Source organism: Pan troglodytes, chromosome 13, assembly GCF_028858775.2.
Source record: "Pan troglodytes isolate AG18354 chromosome 13, NHGRI_mPanTro3-v2.0_pri, whole genome shotgun sequence".
In the NCBI taxonomy this organism is placed as follows: Eukaryota; Metazoa; Chordata; class Mammalia; order Primates; family Hominidae; genus Pan; species Pan troglodytes.
In genome coordinates this window covers 37094313-37117537 of record NC_072411.2, presented here as the reverse complement: position 1 = coordinate 37117537, position 23225 = coordinate 37094313, and the positions used below count along the sequence as shown (strand labels likewise).

Below are 23225 nucleotides of genomic sequence, written 5' to 3'. Positions count from 1 at the left end.
CTTTGGAGGGCCAAAGACCTCAGTAAGATAAAGATCACTGCCTTAATTAAGCCCTTCACAATATGTTTCCTGGACTGTTTTAATAGCCTTCCATCCTTCTTCCACGTGGTTATCTTCCTAAAATACAAATCTGCTATTGTTCCCTCCTCCACTTAAAATATTCAACAGCTTTCCATAATCTGTAACAGTGACCTCTATCAGTAAAAATCTGATTATACACCTCCATATATTTTTATTTCCAATTATGTATTATAGTATTACACATATTGTATAAAAATTTTAAAAACCTGACATTAAAAGGATATAAAAATGTAACATAATTAGAAGTTATAATATACAAATGTTTCAACACGAGCACCTCCAAGATAGCCAAGTTTCTCACATTGGTGGAAATACAAAGCTTACAGATCTGACCCTTTTCCTTTCCAGTTTTACCCCTACAGCTACCTTCCATCTTCCTTGTATTACAATTATGCCTAACAACTTGTTTTTCCCCAGAGGTGTGCTTTCTTTATACACCTGTGCATAGGCTATTCCTACTGCTCTTCTCTACTTCATTCTTTCAGTATACTTTTAACTCATTCTTCAAAACTCAACCTAAATATTAATTCCTATAGAAAATCTGCCTTTGATTATTTTCAAACAGTTAGTGATTATTTCTCAGCATCTTGTTCAAATACAAGAACGATACCTTATTCTAATTATTTATTTACATGTCTATTTCTCCCCTAGATTGTGAAAAGTGAAGACTATTGTTCTATTTATCTTTGCAGCCCCGGTACTTAACAGTATCTACATGCTTAATATGTATTTAGGGAGTTACCTTTGTTCAGTATTAATAATAACCCCTGTAACTTCCAAAGGTACTAGAAAATATTTCCTAACCAGTATGTTAACCAGTAACATACTGGATATCCATATATTTCAGTAATATATACACTGTGATCTAACAAGCTGAAATAGCAAACAACCCCATCCAAAAGGTATTCCTATGTCTTGAACTGCTGCAACAACTAGATAACCACATGCAAAAGAATAAAGTTGGATCCTTTTCTTACTCTAGACTTAAAAATTAACTAAAAATGGTTTGCAGATCTAAATATAAGAGCTAAAACTATAGATACCATCAAGAAAGTAAAAGGATGACTCACAATGATACATGCTACAATATAGAGAACGGAAGAAGATGTTTGCAAATTATGTACCCCATGGGGACTTGTATCCAGAATATATAAAGAACTCTTACAACTGGATAAGGAGAAGACAACCCAAATTGATTATTGTTTTTATTTTCTGAGAGGGAGTTTCGCTCTTGTTGCCCAGGCTGGAGTGCAATGGAGTGATCTCGGCTCATTGCAACCTCTGCCTCCCGGGTTCAAGCAATTCTCCTGCCTCAGCCTCCCAAGTAGCTGGGATTACAGGCATGTGCCACAACATCTGGCTCATTTTTTAATTTTTAGTAGAGACAGGGTTTCACCATGTTGGTCAGGCTGGTCTTGAACTCCTAACCTCAGATGATTCACCCGCCTTGGCCTCCCTAAGTGCTGGGATTACAGGCATGAGCCACCGCACCCGGTCAACAACCCAAATTTAAAATGGGCAAAGGACCTGAAAAGACATTTCTCTAAAAAAGGTATACTAACAGCCAATAAAAACATCAAAAGATGTTCAACATCATCAGCCATTAGAAAAATGCAAATCAAAACCACAATGAGATACTACTTCATATCTACTAGGATGGCTATAATTAAAAAAAAAAAAACAAAAAACCGTGTTGGGTACAGTGGCTGACGCCTATAATCCCGGTACTTTGAGAGGCTTAGACAGGAGGATTGCTTGAGGCCAAGAGTTTAGGACCAGCCTGAGTAACAATGACACTCCATCCCTAACTGAAAAAAAAAAAAAAATTTTTTTTTTTAATGTGTTGGTACATGCCTATAGTTCTACCTACTTGGAAGGCTGAGGCAGGAGGATCACTTGAGACCCAGGAGTTTGAGGTTACAGTAAACTATGATTGTAGCACTGCAATTCAGCCTGGGCAACAGAGCAAGACCTTGCCTCTAAAAAATAAAAATAAAAGTAACAAGTGTTTCTCAGGAGTCTTATACATGGCTGGTAGAAATGTAAAATGAAAGAGCCACTCTGGAAAACAGTCTGACAGGTCCTCAAAAGGTTAAAAACAAACATAGGATCTAGAAATTCTACTCCTAGATATACAGCTAAAAGAAATAAAAACACGTCCACACAAAAACTTAATGCGATGAATGCTCATAGCATTACTCACAGTAACCAAAAGGTGGAAACAACTCAAATTCCCATCAATAGTCAAAGATAAATGTGGTATACCCCTACGATGGAATATTATTCAGCAATGAAAAGCAATCAGCCCTCCATATCTGCAGATTCCACATCCTTAGATTCAACCAACTGTGGGTTGAAAATATTCAGAAAAAAAAACCATCAATACAACAATTTAAAATAATATATATGTATTTTTAAAATACAGTATACCTACTATTTATACAACATTTGCATTGTACTAGGTATCATAAGTAATCTAGAGAGGATTTAAAATATATGGGATAATGTGTGTAGGCCATTTGCTAATATGCCATTTTATAAAAGGGACTTGAGCATCCAGGAATTTTGGTATCCACAACAGGGATAGGGGAATGGTGTCTTGGAACCAATCCCCCCAAGGATACCAAGGGATGACTACACTGATAAATGTTACAATATGACAAACCTGGAAAACATTATGTTAAGTGAAAGAAGCCAGTTACAAAAGTGTACATATTGGCCGGGCACGGTGGCTCACGCCTGTAATTCCAGCACTTTGGGAGGCCGAGGCAGGTGGATCACCTGAGGTCAGAAGTTTGAGACCAGCCTGACCAACATGGTGAAACCCCATCTCTGCTAAAAATACAAAAATTACCTGGGCGTGGTGGCAGGCACCTGTAATCCCAGCAACTTGGGAGGCTGAGGCAGGAGAATCGTTTGAAACCAAGAGGCGAAGGTTGCACTGAGCTGAGATCGCACCATTGCACTCCAGCCTGGGTGACAGAGCAAGACTGTGTCTCAAAAAAAAAAAAAAAGTGTGTGTATTATATGATTCCATTTATATGATATGTCCAGAACAGGCAAATATATATACAGAGAAAGCAGGTTAGCTGTTGTGTAGGGTTAGGGGAAAATGGTAAGTGACTTCTAACAAGTATCGAGTTTCTTTAGGTGGTGGTGAAAATATTCTAAAATTCATTATGGTAATGGTTGACAACTCTATCAATATACTAAAGACCACTGAATTATATGCCTTAAATTGGTAAATTTTATGGTATATAAATTTTATTTCAATTAAAATCTTTATTTATTTATTCATTCATTCATTCATTCATTCATTCATTGAGACAGAGTCTTGCTCTGTCACCCAGGCTGGAGTGCAATGTCATGATCTTGGCTCACTGCAACCTCCGCCTCCTGGGTTCAAGCAGTTCTCCCACCTCAGCCTCCTGATTAGCTGGGACTACAGGTGTGTGCCACCACACCTGGCTAATTTTTGTATTTTTAGTATAGATGGGGGCTTTACCATGTTGGCCAGGCTGGTCTTAAACTCCTGATCTCAAGTGATCCACCCGTCTCGGCCTCTCAAAATATTGGGGTTACAGATGTGAGCCACTGCACCCAGCCCAATTAAAAATAATTTACACTGAGAAGATTCTCTTTTAATCACAATATTTTGTATCTGTCTACTCTGTCTTAAAAGAACCCAGGCGGTTTATAATCCGAATGTGCAGAAATCTTTAAAAATAAAGAATACTCACTGAGCATTTCATCTATTTCTGGAATAATATAAATCAAATGTTTCTTTAGTCACAAGTAACCCTAGAACTATACATTTTTCAAGCAGCTTTCCTAAAACAAACATGCAATTATGCTCACAAAGTTGCACGCAAATAAAAACCTAGCTCTCAATTCCAACAGATATCTGGTCTGCTGGTGACCACAAACAATAATCCCAAAAGACAGCAAAAGTGTGGAAGAACACTTTTAATCTAGAAGGCTGACTTTCCTCTCACCATTCATATTGTTATGGAGATTTGCTATATATACACACACACACACACATATATACACACATATACACACACATATATACACATACACACACACACACACACACACACATATATACATATACACACACACACACACACACACACACACATATATTTTTTTTTGAGACGGAGTCTTGCTGTGTCACCCAGGCTGGAGTGCAGTGGCGCAATCTCGGCTCACTGCAAGCTCCACCTCCCGGGTTCACGCCATTCTCCTGCCTCAGCCTCCCGAGTAGCTGGGACTACAGGCACCCACCACCACGCCCGGCTAATGGAGATTTGCTACTTTAAGGAATTCTTCTCTGCTGTGACATGGATATAATACGTAATATGGTCTTAACACTAATGAACGTTTGCTTCATGGCAAAATTTCCAGCTCAGTATATGTATTATGTAGACATGGATATAGATATTTTGATCATGACAATTTGGGATTAATAAATAGTTTCTAATCATTGAACAAAAACAACGCAGTCATCTAGATACATTCCACTCTCTACAGGTGGCCTGGCTGGCCTTCAGCCTGGATCAAGATCATCCCACTAAAAGCACAAAAGCACAGAAAGGAATGATATCGAGGCTCAGTCCAAAAGCTCTTTTGTACGCAACTTTTGACTTTCATTCCACAGGGGAAATTCAGAAACAAAGGGGAACTTGAAATAGTCCTTCTTCAGTCACCAAGAACCACAATTCAACCAGAGAACATTCAACTACCTAAGAACTGTCATAGGAAGAGATCCTGAGCAAAAGGGACACAGCCAACTGTTAAGTGAAAAACCAGATCAAATGTAAGAAGAAATCCTCAGGGAAAAGAATTAGCCAGGTATTGATTCACGTAGGCATAAGGTACATTGGTTAACACAAATAAGCCTTCTTTAAAGGAAACAAGTACCATTTAGCATCATCTCGGGCACTCAGATCTAATAGGCACTTGGGCCTACCTTAGCAGTCAAAATCTATACTCCTTTCTGAGCCAGCCTGGCTTCATTTTAAGCCTGGGTGTTTTATTTCCTGATATGACCTTCTCCTCTGTATATATGATCTTCTCATCTGCTCATAAGTATGTATCACATTTATGTATATCCACCAAGGATTTTAATTACTCCAATTGCATATACTTGAAGTTCATTATAAGTATTTTTTAAAGTAAAAGCAGACTGTATGAATTAATTTCCTGCTCTTCAAGAAAGGAACTCACTCACATCTACTAAGTACCTACTAAGCCAGATAATTCATGTGTGTATACCCCTGTGCATACAAAATTAAACTTACATGAGGTTAAGTATTAACCTCATTTTATAGATGAGAAAAGTTAAGAGACTGAAAAACCTGTCCCAGGTTACCAAACTATTAAGTGGTAAAATGATTTACCATCTCATTTACCAGTAGGGTAAGTGGACATGACTAAGGACATAATTAAAGACATGATTAAATGCCAGATAAGTAGGCCATCAGTAGATTCATGAAGAAAATTGGATCCCTGTTAGCTTTTAGGTAAGGTAAAACTGATAAGAAAGAACAGACGAGGATTTGGGGCAGGAAATTGAACAGCAAATTTAGGAAACAACCCAACTCAGCTAAAGTTCCCTATAGGGGAGTAGAGAAAAAAGGTGGAGAAATTAGAGACCTGACCATGGAAGCCTATGAATATCAGTCCTAGTTCAGACTACCCTGTAGGCAATGGAAAGCCATTGAAGGCTTCTGTGAAGTCTCATAATATAATGACAGCATTAGTTCAGGAGAATTCATCTGAACACACTAGAAGGAGAAAAACAAATGAGAAAGAGAAGGTAAGGAAGGGGAAAGCATGGAGAAGTAAGGAATAAAGACAATCAGAAAGTAGTATAGGGGCCAGGTGTGGTGGCTTAGTCCTGTAATTGCAGCACTTTGGGAGGCCAAGATGGGAGGATCACTGGAGCCCAGGAGTTCAAGACCATCCTGGACAACATGGTGAAACCACATTTCTGGCTGGGCGCAGTGGCTCACGCCTGTAATCCCAGCACTGTGGGAGGCTGAGGCAGGCAGATCACAAGGTCAAGAGATCGAGACCATCCTGGCCAACAGGGTGCAACTCTGTGTCTACTAAAAATAAAGAAAAAATTAGCCGGGCATGGTGGCGTGTGCCTGTAATCCCAGCTACTCAGGAGTCTGAGGCAGGAGAATTGCTTGAACCTGGGAAGCAGAGGTTGCAGTAAGCCAAGATCGTGCCACTGCACTCCAGCCTGGGCCACAGAGCGAGACTCTGTCTCAAAAAAAGAGAAACCACATTTCTACAAAAAATAAAAAAATTAGTGAGGTGTGTTGGCACATGCCCGTGGTCCCAGCTACTCCAGAGGCTGAGGCAGAGGATCACTTGATTCCAGGAGGTCGAGGTTGCACTCCAACCTGGGCAACACAGCAACACTCTGTCAAAAGGAAAAGAAAGGAGAGGGAAGGAAAGGAAAGGGAAGGGGAGGGAAGGGGAGGGGAGGGGAGGGGAGGGGAGGAGAGGAAACTAATATAGCCCAGTGATTGAAGAAGGAAATAATGGGGGGATATTTGTCCTACCAGAATGTATAACAAATTTATAGTAATTAAAATAAAATGATATGTATATGGGAATAAACATTAATTCAGAATTCAGAAACAGATCCAAATACATATGGGAACTCAGTACATAATAAAGGGAACATATTCAATGGGACAGTTTGGAAAAGCTGGCTATCCAATAGCAAAACAAAAAACAAAAAGTTTCACTTCACTCACAAAAATTAATTCTAAGTAGAATATCTAACTGTCAAAAGAAAAAATCCTTCTTTAGAAGTACTAAAAAATAGAGAATTATAAATTTATCATAGTAAGGTCAAGAGACCCTTTCTACATACAGTATGAAATCTAGAAGTCATAAAGAACCTCACTACTGAGGAGCCCCTCTGCCCGGCCAGCCGCCCCCTCCGGGAGGGAGGTGGGGGGGGTCAGCCCCCCGCCGGGCCAGCCGCCCCGTCGGGGAAGTGAGGGGCGCTTCTGCCCGGCCGCCTCTACTGGGAAGTGAGGAGCCCCTCTGCCCGGCCAGCCGCCCTGTCCGGGAGGGAGGTGGGGGGTCAGCCCCCCGCCCGGCCAGCCGCCCCGTCCGGGAGGGAGGTGGGGGGGGGTCAGCCCCCCGCCCGGCCAGCCGCCCCGTCCGGGAGGTGAGGGGCGCTTCTGCCCGGCCGCCCCTACTGGGAAGTGAGGAGCTCCTCTGCCCGGCCACCACCCCATCTGGGAGGTGTACTCAACAGCTCATTGAGAACGGGCCATGAAGACAATGGCGGTTTTGTGGAATAGAAAGGGGGGAAAGGTGGGGAAAAGATTGAGAAATCGGATGGTTGCTGTGTCTGTGTAGAAACAGGTAGACATGGGAGACTTTTCATTTTGTTCTGTACTAAGAAAAATTCTTCTGCCTTGGGATCCTGTTGATCTGTGACCTTACCCCCAACCCTATGCTCTCTGAAACATGTGCTGTATCCACTCAGGGTTGAATGGATTAAGGGCGGTGCAAGATGTGCTTTGTTAAACAGATGCTTGAAGGCAGCATGTTCGTTAAGAGTCATCACCACTCCCTAATCTCAAGTACCCAGGGACACAAACACTGCGGAAGGCCGCAGGGTCCTCTGCCTAGGAAAACCAGAGAACTTTGTTCACTTGTTTATCTGCTGACCTTCCCTCCACTATTGTCCTGTGACCCTGCCAAATCCCCCTCTGCGAGAAACACCCAAGAATGATCAATAAAAAAAAAAAAAAAAAAAGAACCTCACTACTTAAAAATATAAACTCTTGTTACATTACATATAAAAATCAAAATGGATCAAAGGTCTAAACATAAGAGCTAACAACTATAAATCTCTTAGAAGTAAACAGGGGAAATCCTTCATAACATCTGAATTTGCAATTATTTCTTGGACAGGACACCAAAAGCACAGGCAACAAAAGAAAAAATAAAATGAATTTCATCAAAATTAGAAACTTTTGTGCATCAAGTACACTATCAACAGAGTGAAAAGGCAACCCATGAATGGGAGAAAATATTTGTAAGTCATATATCAGATAAGGGATTAATATAGAATATATAAAGAACTCTTACAACTCGACAACAAAAGAAATAACCCAATTGTAAAAATAGGCAAAGGACTTCAATAAACATTTCTCCAAAGAACATAGACAAATAGGCAATAAGAACAGGAAAAGATGCTCAACATCACTAATTATTGGAGAAATGCAAATCAAAACCACAACCACTTCATACTCATTAGAATGATCATTATTTTTTTGGAAAAAAAAAAAAAAAAGAAAGAAAGAAACACCAGGAAATAACAGTGTAGAAATTGGAGCCCTTGAGCATTGCTGGTGAGAATGTAAACTGCTACAGCCACTGTGGAAAACGTGATGGTTCCTCAAAAAATTGAAGAGTTACTATAGGACCCAACAATTCCACTTCTGATTGTATACCCAAAATAAGTCACACCAGCAGTTTCTTGGGGATTTTTTTGGTAGAGATAGGGTCTCGCTATGTTACCCAGGCTGGTCTCAAACTCCTGGCCTCAAGTAATCTTCCTGCCTGGGCCTCCCAAAATGCTGGGATTACAGGCATGAGCCACCATGCCCAGCCTACACAAAGGAACCGAAAGCAAGTAGAACAGAAACTTGTAAAACACATGTTCACAGTAGCATTATTCGCAATAGTCTATAGAAGCAACAGATGACAGATGAATGAATGGATTTGTTGTTGTTGTTGTTGTTGTTGTTGAGATGGAGTCTTGCTCTGTCGCCCAGGCTGGAGTGGAGTGGCTCGATCTCATCTCACTGCAACCTCCACCTCCCAGGTTCAAGCGATTCTCCTGTCTCAGCCTCCTGAGTAGCTGGGACCACAGGCGTGAGCCACCATGCCTGGCTAATTTTTGTATTTTTAGTAGAGATGTGGTTTCATCATGTTGGCCAGGCTGGTGTCAAACTCCTGACCTCAGGTGATCCACCCGCCTTGGCCTCCCAAAGTGCTGGGATTACAGGCATGAGCCACTGTGCTTGGCCAAGGAATGGATTTTAAAATGTGGTATATACATATAATGGAATATTATTCAGCCTTCAAAAGGAATGAAATTCTGACACGTTACAACATGAATGAACCTTGAAGATATTACTTCATGTTTCATGTTAAGTGAAACATGTCAGACACAAAAGGACAAATACTGTATGATGCCACTTATGTGAGGTTGTTATTGTTTAATGGGTAGAGTTTGGGATGATAAAAAAGTTCTAGATGTGGATGATGGTAATGATTGCACAACAATGTGAATATATTTAATGCCACTGAGCTATACATTTAAAAATGGTAAATTTTATATGATGTACTTTGCCACAGTAAAAATATATATAAACTCTTGTGAAGCATAAGACATTCAAAGAAAAATGACAGATGAGGGAAAATATCTGCAACCCAGAGTCAACATTCATAAAAATATAAAAGCCCTTGTGCAATCCAATGAGACAGTAGAAAATTGGTCAGCATATCCAACATGCCATCAAAAAGGAAATTCTAATATCTAATGAACACTAATGAATGCTCAATCTCATGAGTGCTCAAGAAAATATAAATAAAAATGAGATAGTTTTAGTCTGTTATATTAGAAAAAATATAATGAAAATAAACAGTGTGGACAGAGTGAGGATATGGGTGCTTTCATATACCATAAGTGGAAAAAGTATAAATGCAGTCAACTATTTTGGCAGAAAACATGGCTGTATTTATCAAAAATAAGAATCATGTCCTCTTTGACCGAGTAATTCCACTTTTAGAAATCTGTTACAGAAGGCCGGGCACGGTGGCTCACGCCTGTAATCCCAGCACTTTGGGAGGCTGAGGCGGGTGGATCAGCAGGTCAGATCGAGACATCCTAGCTAACATTGTGAAACCCTGTCTCTACTAAAAATAGAAAAATTAGCTGGGAGTGGTGGCACACGCCTGTAATCCCAGCTACTCAGGAGGCTGAGGCAGGAGAATCACTTCAACGCAGGAGGCGGAGGCTGCAGTGAGCTGAGATTGCACCACTGCACTACAGCCTGGTGACAGAGTGAGACCCCGTCTCAAAAAAAAAAAGAAATCTGTTACAGAAATATTCATACAAATATGCAAGACTATTCACAAGGAGATTGGTGGGCTCAAATGAAAATGCCTACAGAGACTGACACTCTGTGACCACACAATGAAATAAAAAAGTTTTTGATCCTATGACTCCCACGAATTTTAGTTCCTCACTCTCAAATGAGTAGATAGAGATTGTCAGATATTTGAGGAAAACCCCCATATGAAGGAAATAGTGACCCCCCCCCCAAAAAAGGCAAATATAAAAAAAAATTAAAAAAAAAAAAGGCAAACATGCAAGAGTATGTAGAACAATGCTTACCACCACAGTACCTTAACTGCAAAAACTGGAAAGTAAATATTCTTCAATAGGAATATGTATAAACACATTATGATAATCATACAACAGACTACAAAGCAAGAATTAAAGTAACAATAGATGTTTATGTCCTATCTTGCAAACATGCCAAGATACAGTTTTTAAAAAAAGATAACTGTAATAAAAAGTTACTCATCTTTTTTTTCAAGGTATAATGTGCACACATGGAACTGTTAAAAGTTGTTCTGAAAAGTAGATGAATGGAGAAGTGATGAGGAAGGGACTATCACTTTTTTATACATATGCATCATTTGGTGTGGTTACATTATTTTTGTAATTAAAGGTCTCTAAAATTTTTTAATGAAAGAATTTGTTACTCAAAAAGTAGAAAAGAAAGAACAAGGGAAACAGTGGGGACTGGCTCCACAGGACAGCCTTCTAGGCCCTTAGACAGATACCTTGCCCCAAAATATTTCCCCATATAAAGTGTTTACTTAACTTTTCTTACATTTTACTGAAATTCCAGAAGCATTTTTTTTTTAAACGTTAAAAACTTGAGGACTAAATGATGCAAAGTGTGGAGTCCTGATTAGTAAGCAACAAGGAAGGGGTCCCAGGTGGGGAGAACAACTGTTCCAAGAGACAACTAATCACAAACAACCTGCTGGCACAACATTCTGTTCCCAAATATCTCGTCCGTACATGACCCCTTTGGCATGACCCTATAAAACTTCCCTCCAGCTCCTGCCTCTTAGTAGACAGCCCCTTCTCTGCTGTGCTGCCAGTATCGTATCTTCGTGCTTTTTCTAATACGTACTTCCTCTAAATACATCTATGTACTTTCTCTAAATCTGCCTGTCTTTACCTACAACTGTCTTGGTAAATCCTTTACTGCCCATGACACTGGCCCCAACCAGTGGCACCTGCAACATTTTGGTGGCCCATCTGGGGAGTGCTTGGGGACTGCTTGGGGACCTTTCTCTTACTGTCTCCCTTTCCTCTCCTCCAACTCCAACCTCTTGGTGGACAGTGTCCAAGCCCGGAGACAACTGAAGGTTCCTGGCCAGGGCCAGTAAAAAGATGTCTGACCCGCCACCCAATCGGGTAAGAGTTCAAAGTTTGCTTTCCTTTTCAGTCTTCTGGCAGACAAACTCTAATATTCCTCTGGCAATGAATGACAACTGGCCAGGGCCACTCCCTGGTATAGCCTGAAGGCTAGGGACTGAACAGGTTTGGCTGCCTTGCCCAGAAGGGAGGAAGGCTCTCTCCTGTCCTTTCTGTTGGAAAGTCCCCAATCCCTACGTTTGGCATAACTGGCAGGCAGAAGCTTGACCAGGGCAAACCTATACACATTTTGGGGAATTCAGACCCCTCTCTTTCTCACTCTAAATTCTCCCACGTAAGGCAGCCAACCCTCCTGCTCCAGACATCTTAAACCAGGTAATCCCAAACAGCACCCAGACAGTGAGTCTTCCCTCAACCCTTTCCCCTCCTACCTGGATTGAGCACCCAGCACAATTCGTACCTAGACTAACCTGGGGTCTTTCACCTAGTGTTCATCCAGTGTAAGGCCCTAGTGCCAGGAGATCCTTTCCAATAGGTGGAATGCCCCTTTGGAAAGTGCATCGAGAAGTCTCTCAGCAGATGTGAGTGGATCCCTCATCCCTTGGTGGGATGCCCTGGGAGAAACTGCAGTTTGCGTCCCCAACAGACGTTTTTTACGGTCCCATCATGGGATGAAGCCCCTCAATTCCCTCAGACTCACCCCTGGGTTGCATTTTAAAGCACTGGGATAAATTTAACCCTCAGACTCTCAAAAAGAAATGTCTAATTTTCTTTTAGCATGGCTGCTATGCAAGAAATCCTCAAATTAACCTCCTCAGTCTTTTATAACTGAGAGTAGAATGAGGAGGACAGGGCTAAAGAGAAAGAAAAACACAGGAACACAAGTCAGGCTCAAGTGCTGGCTGCTTTTATAAGCCCCCAGCCTCCTCCAGGTAACTGCCACCGGTTCAGAAGGCCAGGCCACTAGAAGGCAAACTGCCCCAATGAGATACATGGGAAAGAACCCTGTACAGCTTGCCCCTCTGTCACATGCTCAGCCATTAAAAATGGGACTGCCTAAAGGCCAAAGGGCCCCCAGGATAATCCCAACCACTGATGGCCTTGAGCTGAGGGGTCTCTCTGCTCTACCTGGCTTCCAAATCAGACATTGGCATCAACAAAACAAAGGCAAGGGCAACTCTGAGGATGCAAATGAAATTATAAATTTCCCTTTTGGGTTCAAGAGCTGCCTACTCCGTACTAATCTCCTTCCCTGAGCAACACTCTTCCAAATCCTGCTGGGTAATGGGGGCAAATGCACTCCCTCTCTCTGTCCAAAAGAAAAAAATCACACTGCTTTATATTACTTAAGGGACCAATTACCATTCTCTCACCAGTCCTGGGCAATGTCTAAATATTCCACACCCCTTTGGGGCAAAAATATACTTTCCAAGATGGGTGTCTGCTTAATATGTGCCCAACCTCTGAATTCATCTTTCCCTCTAATAGCCCTATTTCTCCCGGGAAAGCTACCTAAATCTTTAACCAGTAACTTCAACCTACATAGTCCTACCCCTGGGCTTAAAAATAGCCCACACTTATTCAGACAGACCCTAGCAGGAAATCTAACTGGGCAATCTCTTGAAGGGGGATAACTTCTACAGTATGTAGACAACTTCCCTATCTGCTCCCCTTCACAGGCTCACACAGCAACATGTAATACAAACCATAACTTACTAACAGAAGAAAAATAATTTCTGCCTAATTAAAGGTTATAATGGTAAAGAGGTATTTTTGGTAAGGAAGGTTATAAAAAAGATACTTTACATGAGAAAGGATCTTGTATGGTAATTTCTTGTCCTAAAGTAAAATAACTCATTGTTTAAAAATAAGGGATGTTCAGGACAAGTCAAAAAGTCCAAGCATATAATAGATGGTCTATGTAAGTCATGAGAAAATCATGACAGGAAATTTATAAAAAGAATATTGTATGTAATTAAAGCATAATAGTCTCTCTAAAATTGGTTCCCTATGTTGTGTCTAACTAAATTCAAACACTTTTTCATCAAGTTTAACTTCCAGGTTACCCAAATGGGCTTCCAATAAGGACAAAAAGTCACACTGCAAAAGGTTTTTTGCCTTTTTGATAACTGGCTTAAGAAACAAAACTTTATCTTCTAGAATTCTACAGTTTCACCTACAAATGATACTGCAAACGGGATATAAGTCTCTCCCCAATGATGCCTGCTACTTTTATGAATCTTCCCTGGATTCAGTTGAATGCTAGTTATGTCTTAACATGCTCCCCCTCTCTGATAAGTCCCTTCCTCCAACAAGATCCAATATATGGCTGGGCACTGTGGCTCATGCCTATAATCCCAGCACTTTGGGAGGCTGAGGTAGGAGGATCACTTGAGGTCAGGAGTTTGAGACCAGCCTGGTCAACACAGTGAAACCCCGTCTCTACTAATACAACAAAGTAGCCAGGCATGGTGGTGCACACCTGTGGTCGCAGCTACTTGGGAAGCTGAGGCACGAGAACTGCTTGAACCCTGGAGATGGAGGTTGCAATGGGCCAAGATCATACTACTAGATTCCAGCCTGGGCGACAAAGCGAGACTCATCTCAAAAAGAAAGAAAGAAAGAAAGATTCAATACAAAATTCTAAGTCCCACAATCCAGGACAATGACCCACAGAGTCTCCTGACAGACCAACAGCCATTGGCAGGGCCATTGCCATACCCATGGTTAGCAGGAAGTGGTTGGGAGATGAGACCTCTACCCTCAATGTCAAAGACTTGTCATCGTTGTTCTGTTGTGGGGGGAATGTGGAGTCCTGATAGGTAAACAACAACAAGGAAGGGGAGCATGTAGCCCCAGGAACATAACCTCATCCTGCATTTAGCCCCCTCCAGCTCCTTCCTCTTTGCAGACAGCCCCTTTTCTGTTGTGCTGCACTTGCACCCTTGCAACATATCTTTGTATCTTCATACTTTCTCTAATAATTCTTTTTTTTTTTTAAACCTACGACTGTCTTGGTAAATTATTTTACTACCTGCAACACCAGCCCCAGCCAGTCGTACCCACAACAGAAAGGAATTCAAAGATAGGAGCCTAAAAGAAGTTTCTGTGACTATTTTAGTAAAATATGAAACCAAACTATTTTTGTAACATCAAGTAATTACCATCCATTCAAATGTTTTAAATAAATTAATAAAACTGCTTTCCACTGATTAGGATTAGCATAATATTTTGGACAGGGGATGAAGTTAGGGGGTAGAGACTGGAAACGAAGGAAAAAAGTGGGTAATTTTGGAGCATTTAAGGGCCAGTAAAATGAGGCTCTGGGCCTCAAGGCCAGGATACTAGGATTATGAAAAAGGGTAAGATGGTAGAAGGGTATCAAGGACAAATTTCACCAACTTAAAAACTACCAGTCCTGTATGTGCATAAACTGTGGCTTCCACACAAACCTGTAGTCTCTATCATACAAGCTGTCCCAAAAGTACATGTTCAAGTAAGACTTTGTATATACATATTCTGTCAACATGAAATACATTAATTTTTAAAATAATGAATATATACCAAAATATTTTTAAACGTTAGCTTTTATTTAACCTTTTTGGGGTCATGGGCTCCTTTGAGTATCTGACGAAAGCTATGGACCACCTCCCAAGAAAATCGTGCATATTCACATTCAAAATTAAGAATGCATACAATTTAAAGAGACCCAAGACTCTGGATTAAGAATTCCCTTTACAGGCCGGGCGTGGTGGCTCACGCTTGTAATCCCAGCACTTTGGGTGGATCACGAGGTCATGAGTTTGAGACCAGCCTGACCAACATGGAGAAACCCCGTCTCTACTAAAAATACAAAATTGGACGGGCGTGATGGTGGGCACCTGTAATCCTAGACACTCGGGAGACTGAGGCAAGAGAATTGCTTGAACCCGGGAGGCAGAGGTTGCAGTGAGCCGAGATTGCGCCACTGCACTCCAGCCTGGGTGACAGAGCTAGACTCCGTCTCAAAAAAAATAAATAAATAAAAATAATAATTCCTTTTATAGGCCAGGAGTTTGAGACCAGTCTGGACAACACTGTAAGACCCTATCTCTACTTAAAAAACTAAAGACAGAAAGAACACCCATTATATACCATGGTAAAGTCCTTCTATCCACGATGAGCTATGTGGCTTTTAAACTGGTTGAACTCTAACTGCCTGAACAGCTCCAAGTCATTAGTTACACATGTTGACCTAAAAGAAGAAGCTGAGGCAAAATAACAGAGGGACTTTATTTGGGCCAAAGTTGAGGACTGCAGCCCGGGACACATTTCCAAGTTGCCTTGGGGAGTGTTCTGTCTGTCTGTCTGCCTCTGTTACAAACAGGTTTTTAAAGGAAAGAAGGAGTGGGCTGATACCAAGTTGTTTGACAGGAATTCTCATTGGTTTACAGAGATAACACTGATTAGTGATTGGCTATACATTGTTGAACTACAGGGTATGAATTATAATACCCATCGTATGGCATTTTATGGCTATTGGCATCAATTAACAACCCACATGGCAAGTGGCTTCAAGGTAATTATTTAGCTCAGGAGAGGTGAGACTGCTGTTACATTTTAAATGACTCTCTCTGATGGATAATTTAAAGAAGCTCCCATTCCTCAGATAAAAAGTTTTTTTCCTTTCCTGAAGGGAGGCACAGAAAGTATGACAGCTGACATAAAATGACTGTGGAGTAAAGGGAAAAGGGTTTAATAATCTGGAGGTGAGGGAGGGCAGGGGTAGAAGGTTGTTTTAATAAACAGGAAGTGAGGGGGATAATTCCTACTGCACGGTAGGCTCTCTACAAATAAATAAATGAAAAAAATGAATAAAACGAACAAAAAGAAGTAGTTGAGATGATGAATAATCTTTTATGACATGGCCCCAAAGGTAGAGAGAAAAAATTAATATTTTATTTGCTACCCTGTAAACATATCTTAAACACATCTGTTCTATGGAAAAATGCAATTGAAATTCTCAAAAACCATTTTTACAAAGTTTTAGAAAATGACTCATCCATAAAACTTGCCAATTTATATGAAATTCATTAGAAGGAAAAATCAAATCACTAAATCAAAAACCTAAAGGGAAAAACGACTAAAGAAAAAAAAGTACAGAAAATGGTTAATTATAAAACTAAATGCAGAAAAATTAAACTACACAGTTATTTTAAAAGGTACAAGACCATCCAGAAGACTTTCCATCTTCTGTATAATGCTTTTAAAAATGCCACCATCACCATATTTTAACAAAATTCCCAGGTAAGTAAATGTGGTCTGTTTACACTGCATATCTTATACAAAGGGAATATGACAAGTTCAAGGGGTTAATCGTGTATTCTGGGGAGTCAATCAACAAACATGTACTAAGCATATACCAGGCAATGTGTTGTGTATATAATAAATGAATTATCAAATTAACTGTTATTACTAATGATACCAAATTACACCCTCTGTATGCCAGACCATAAAAAAGGTTAAGAGTCACAGCAATAGAGATGTAACTGCCAAAATCCCCCGTAAATGATTATGGCTTTGTTAACTTATTTTTTGTGAAAAATCTTTTTTTGTTGCATTCATTATAACAAAATGTGATCCCTACCCAGCCAAGTGGTAAAATTTAAGTTAGCACGTCGTGTAATGAAAATGAGTATTAATTTATGAAAAACTCTCATAGCAGATTGATGTTTGTTGTTTAGAATTACACAGAAATTTCATTACATCAAACAGTGTCTAAAATAAGCATGGATTTTTTTGTTTTGTTTTGTTTTTTGAGATGGAGTCTCACTCTGTCACCGAGGCAGGAGTACAGTGGCGTGATCTCAGCTCACTGCAACCTCCGCCTCCCCGGTTCAAATGATTCTCCTGCCTCAGTCTCCCAAGTAGTTGGGATTACAGGTGCCTGCCACCACACCTGGCTAATTTTTGTATTTTTAGTAGAGACAGGGTTTCACCATGTTGGCCAGGCTGGTCTTGACCTCCTGAACTCAGGTGATCTGCCCACCTCAGCCTCCCAAAGTGATGGGATTACAGGCGTGAGCCATGGCGCCCAGCCTCTTTTTTTTTTTTTTAAGAAAGATTTTTATAGTCTACTTCCTTTAGTGGCATATACCTTAAACCAAATTTAAGTTCAAAGTGAAATTCATAATGCATATTGAAAATTTCACTTATCACAAATTTAGTTATTGTGCTGTAACTAAATGGCAAGCAAATCATTAAAAATATATAAAAGAATTAGGAAATAATAGAACTAAAAATGTCTAAAAAGATACTTAATTCTTATCTATCTCAGAATTAAACTTGAGCTTTTTCAGCCAGAATATATTACATAAAGCTTTCCCCCAGCTAGGTGCTATGCTTTTAACTGATAGGTGCTCTAAGAAACAATCGTTTTTATTGCAATAGAGTGTTAAATAATTCTATGTTTATATTCTACTCTACTTAAGCAAGTATCATTTTACTGACTCTAGTAAATACTTATAAGAGAGGCCCAGGCTCAGTGGATCACACCTGTAATCCTAGCATTTTGGGAGGCTGAGGCGGGAGAATCACTTGAACCCAGGAATTCAAGACTAGCCTGGGCAACATAGTGAGACCTTATTTCTACAGAAAAAAAATTATTTAACCAATTAGCTGGGCATGGTGGCATGTACCTGTAGTCCCAGCTACTCAGGAGGCTGAGGTGGAAGGATAACCTGAGCCCAGGAGGTTGAGGCTCCATCCAGTGAGCCAAGATGGTGCCACCGCACTCTAGCGTGGGTAACAGCAAGACCCTCTCTCAAAAATAATAACAGCAATTAAGACAGAAAGGCAAAAACAATAAATAATGACTAACAGTAACTGAGACAGCACAATGCCACAAAGCAAATAAGCAACAGAACTAGGATTCCAACACAAGCTGTACCACTTTAAAGTGCATACTCTTCATCACCTATGTGTGCTATTCTGCCTCTTAAAGATATCTCCTGCCATTTTTATATTACAATAAAAATGTTGACAACAATAACAGCAAGATTCCCAAAACTTCCAATTTGAATGAATCGGAGATATAACAAAACACCTATTTTTTTTCTTCTACATAATATCCAAAGAAGCTATAGACACTATGGTTACGATTTAAAGGAAAAATAAAAATGAAGAGGAAAAAAAACAAACTACAAACCTTATCTTACATGTCCCATTCCAAACAAGGTTGTGAGTAGCTCAATGTTGCTTCTGTTTTTATTTACTGAATTTCAAAAACACTGCATTCCCATCAGTGACTGATCCTCAACCTTCTATAGTTTCCAAAAACTTCAGCTTTGATAAAACATATACTCCTCCACTTTAATACTCCATAAAAAAACTAAATGTTCTGAGATAATGCAAATAAAGGAATCTAAACTGTTTATATAAACTTTATATAAGTCCCAAATTTGACTTATTGTTATAACTTAGTTTGGGAAGTTTCTAATTGAGAAAATTTATAATTCAAATTCATTTTAAATTTGCCATATGAACTTTAAGTACTGAAGTGTCATTCCCATCTACTGAGTGGGTATGAAAAACGTGAACTCATTTCAACATCATTGTAGTCATTATTATTCTATTAATACTCTCAAGCTAATTCTTCTTCCATGAATTTTTCAGGGAGATACGAGTCAGTCACTGACTAAACAGTTATATTACTGGATCATGACATACCTAAACTTAACATTTCATTAAAAGTACTTAAAATTTTTGCTAGCTAAATAGAATCATAAAATTACAAGGCTAAAAGGAACTTAAAAGGTCATTTCTTTACTTCCCTTGCCTTCAAGGATCATACTCATACCACCAAGATTTTTATCTATTTTATAAAGCCCCAGACAACAGAATCCCAAAATCTGCCTTAGAAACCTATGTTAATACTCACTGGAAGTAATTTTACACACACTTAAATTTCTGAAACCAAAAAGGACAGAGTAAAATAGAAACAACACGGGTTCTGAAGGCAAGACCTAAGTTTAATCCCGCTTATACCAAAACTACTGGCAAAACGACACTGGGAAAATTACAGTACCACATGAACTCAAAGCCTTATTTCTCCTCCATAAAATAGGGTTATAACTAACTGTTGAAATCTGTTTAAGGATTAAGTTAACAGACACAGTCCCAACTATAGTGCATGATACCAATACCATAGCTGGTGCTCAATAATTGCCATTTCCTTCCCTTTTAAGATCATTTCCCAGCACTTTGGGTTCTGGTAATGGCGAAGCAGCTTGGTCAGATAAACTTTCCTATAAAATCTGGACAAAAACACCATTTTTCAATGCTCTGGAGAGAGACCAAATGCAGGCAGAAGCTGGGAAGAGTTTACCCATGAGAAAAAGAAAGTGTATCTGACAACAGGCACTTGTTTATACCTTTTTGACTAAGAGCAATTCTCAAACTTTCTGGACTCAGACACCCTTACACTCTTAAAAATTACTGGCGGGGTGCAGTAGCTCACGCCTGTAATCCCAGCACTTTGGGAGGCTGAGGCAGGCAGATCACAAGGTCAAGAGATTGAGACCATTCTGGCCAACATGGTGAAACCTCATCTCTACTAAAAATACAAAAAAAAATTAGCTGGGCATGGTGGCGCACACCTGTAGTCCCAGCTACTGAGGAGGCTGAGGCAGGAGAATCACTCGAACCTGGGAGGTGAAGGTTGCAGTGAGCCGAGATCGTGCAACTGCACTCCAGCCTGGTGACAGAGTGAGACTCCGTCTCAAAAAAAAAAAAGAAAGAAAAAAATTAGTGAAGATCCCGTATTAGAAATTTTAAGAGATCCTTTCATAGTTCGAAAGCGTGACGTTTAAGTTTTCACGCATACATATGAGATATGCCTCCCTCAAACATTGTCACAACATTGGTACATTACCATCTGACATGAAAACACAAAAAAATTGAAAAGGAAAAAATTGTAATTTATTAATTCATTACAAATAATGATGAACTTTTTATATTTTAACATATAAGTTCTAATGACATTTTCTGGAACAAAAATATTAATGAGAAGAGTAACCCTGTTCTACCTTTTTGCAAATCTGTTTAATGTATAGCTTTTAAAAAGTTAACTATATTCTCATATCTGCTTCTGCAATGAATCACTGCAATCCATTGTTCTAGTTGAAGTATATGAAGAAAATTTGGCCTCAAGTACACACGTACCTAACTGGAAAAGGCAGGGACCCTGATCACCCCTTGCAAAGCTCTCAGAGACAGACAACGGTCCTCAGATCACACACTGAGAATTGCTGATCTAAGGGGACTCTAATCTGTGTACAACTCGGGAAGCAGAAAGATATAGCTTTACTGAATTTAGGTGACACCGGACAAAGTTTGAGGGTGACAGGACAGTTCTAACATTGAGGTGTAAATTCTGGAAGGGAAGAAGCCAAAAGGGGGTAAGTCCCCCAAATTTATATATAAACTGTCCCAAACCTTGGCTATCTGCTAAACCATGCATGTGCAGAGGAGATTCTAGGGTACGATGACAAAGAAAAAGCTGGAAAGAAAAGATTTCAACTGCTGCCATCACTGAAAAGAGAATGCAGTTTTAATCTAGCCAAGCAAACCACTCTCTACAACCAAAAAAAAAAAAAAATACTCTTCAGAGGAACACAACATAAATGTTATAAATTTTATGAATGAAAATTTATGCTTACATTATAAATAAAATGTAGACTACATTTCGTCTCTACATTTCATAATGTAAGCATGAAACTTTAAAATTACTGGATACACATATCAAAAAAAAAAAAACACCTCAGGAAAAAAACAAAATGAAACAGGAAAATGTGATCTATACTCAAAAAAAAAAAAACATAATCAACAGAAACCAACCCCAAAAAGACCTAGTCATGCAACTGGCATTAGACTAGCTATAATAAATACACTCAAGGACTAAAGCTATAATAAATACACTCAAGTTTCAAACAAACTTAGAGATAAGTAATCTCAGAGAATTGGAAGTTTTTCATAAGAATCAAATGAAAATTCTAAACCTAAAAAGTACAATAACTGAATTGAAAAATACAGCAGGTAGGCTTAATAGCAAGTTGGAAACAAAAGAAGAAAGAATAAATGAACTCGAAATCAAGAAAAATTATCCAACCTAAGGAACAGAGAGAAAAAAGACTGACAGCAGAACCTCAGAGACCCACCTGTGGGTCAGGATCAACAAGTCAAATGTTAAGTATAGCTTAAGTCACAGAAAAAGAGTAGAGAATGGGGCAAAAAAATTTTGAAGATATAATGACCTAACACACCCCCAAATGTGGTGAAAAACAAAAATTTATCCAATATCAACACTATGCAGCAAAAATACAAAGAAAACGTATCTGTGCACATCATAGTCAGATGGCTCAAATAAAATTTTTTTAAATAAAAAAATCTCAAAAGCAGCCAGAGAAAAACAACAAAGTCAAACAAAAATATGAATATATCTACCTTCTCCTTAGAAACTCCAGAGAACAGAAGACAATGGAACTACATCTTTATACAAGTGGAAAAAAACAAGCATAAAGCCAGCACTCTTCAGCAAAACTATCCTTCAAAAATACGGCAAAATCTTTCAGGAAAACAAAAACAAAATTTGTAGCCAGCCAAAAGTATGGCAGTTGCCCAGAAAGTTAAAAATAGCACCATCAAATAATTCAGCAATTCCACTTCTGGGTATAAACCTAAAAGAACTGAAAGCAGGAACCTGACAGATATTTGTACATTCACGTTCATAGCAGCATTATTTATAATAGCTAAAAGGTAGAAGCGACCCAAGTGTCCATCAACAGATGAACAGATAAACAAAATGTGATATATACATACAATATTAATATTCAGCATTAAAAACGAAGAAAATTCTGACATGTGCTATAACCCTGGATGAACCTTGAAGACATTATGCTATGTGAAATAAGCCAGACACACACACACAAAAACAAATACTGTATGATTCCATTTATATCAGGTACCTAGGATGGTCAAATTCATGGACAGAAAGTAGAAGAGTGGTTACCAGGGGACTGAGGGTGGGGAAAGAGTTCTTGTTTAATGGGTAGTTTCAGTTTGAGCTGATGAAAAAAGTTCTGGATGTGGATGGTAGTAATGATTGCACAATAATGTGAAAGTACTAAATGCCACTAAATTTTACACTTAAAAATTGTTAAAATGGTAAATCTTACATTTTACAACAAAAAAATTTTTAATCAACATAATTTACCATATTCAGAAAATAAAAAAGAAAAACTATATGATTATCTCAATAGATGCTAAATAAGATTTTACTAACTTGACTACTCATTTACAATAAAAACAAAAAACGTTCAGCAAAGTAAGAAAATAATTTACTCAGTCTTATGGACACCTATTAAAAAACCTACAGTTAACTTCAGTTTTGAAGCATTGAACATTTCCCCCCACTTCACATTTAAAGAGGGCAAGGATGTCTACTTGCAGCAGTTCTACTCAACATGTCACTGAAGGTCTGGGATAGTACAATAACAGTCATAAAGGTATAAAAATTGGAAAGAAAGTAAAACTGTCCCTATTTGTGTGCAACATAATTATTAATGTAGAAAAATGCAGAACAATTAAATGATCA

The 23225-nt window shown here is 39.2% G+C and overlaps 1 protein-coding gene and 1 non-coding gene across 15 annotated transcripts in view; one reads left to right on the top strand and one right to left on the bottom strand.

Moving 5' to 3' along the window:
• Positions 1 to 23225, bottom strand: part of RAB3GAP1 (RAB3 GTPase activating protein catalytic subunit 1) — a 198652-nt gene that overhangs the window by 141868 nt on the left and 33559 nt on the right. The gene's annotated exons all lie outside the window — the stretch shown is intronic.
• On the top strand, positions 20411 to 20513 carry LOC112208529 (small nucleolar RNA U13). The gene has a single exon (XR_002943004.1). It is a non-coding gene; the product is annotated as a small nucleolar RNA U13 (small nucleolar RNA).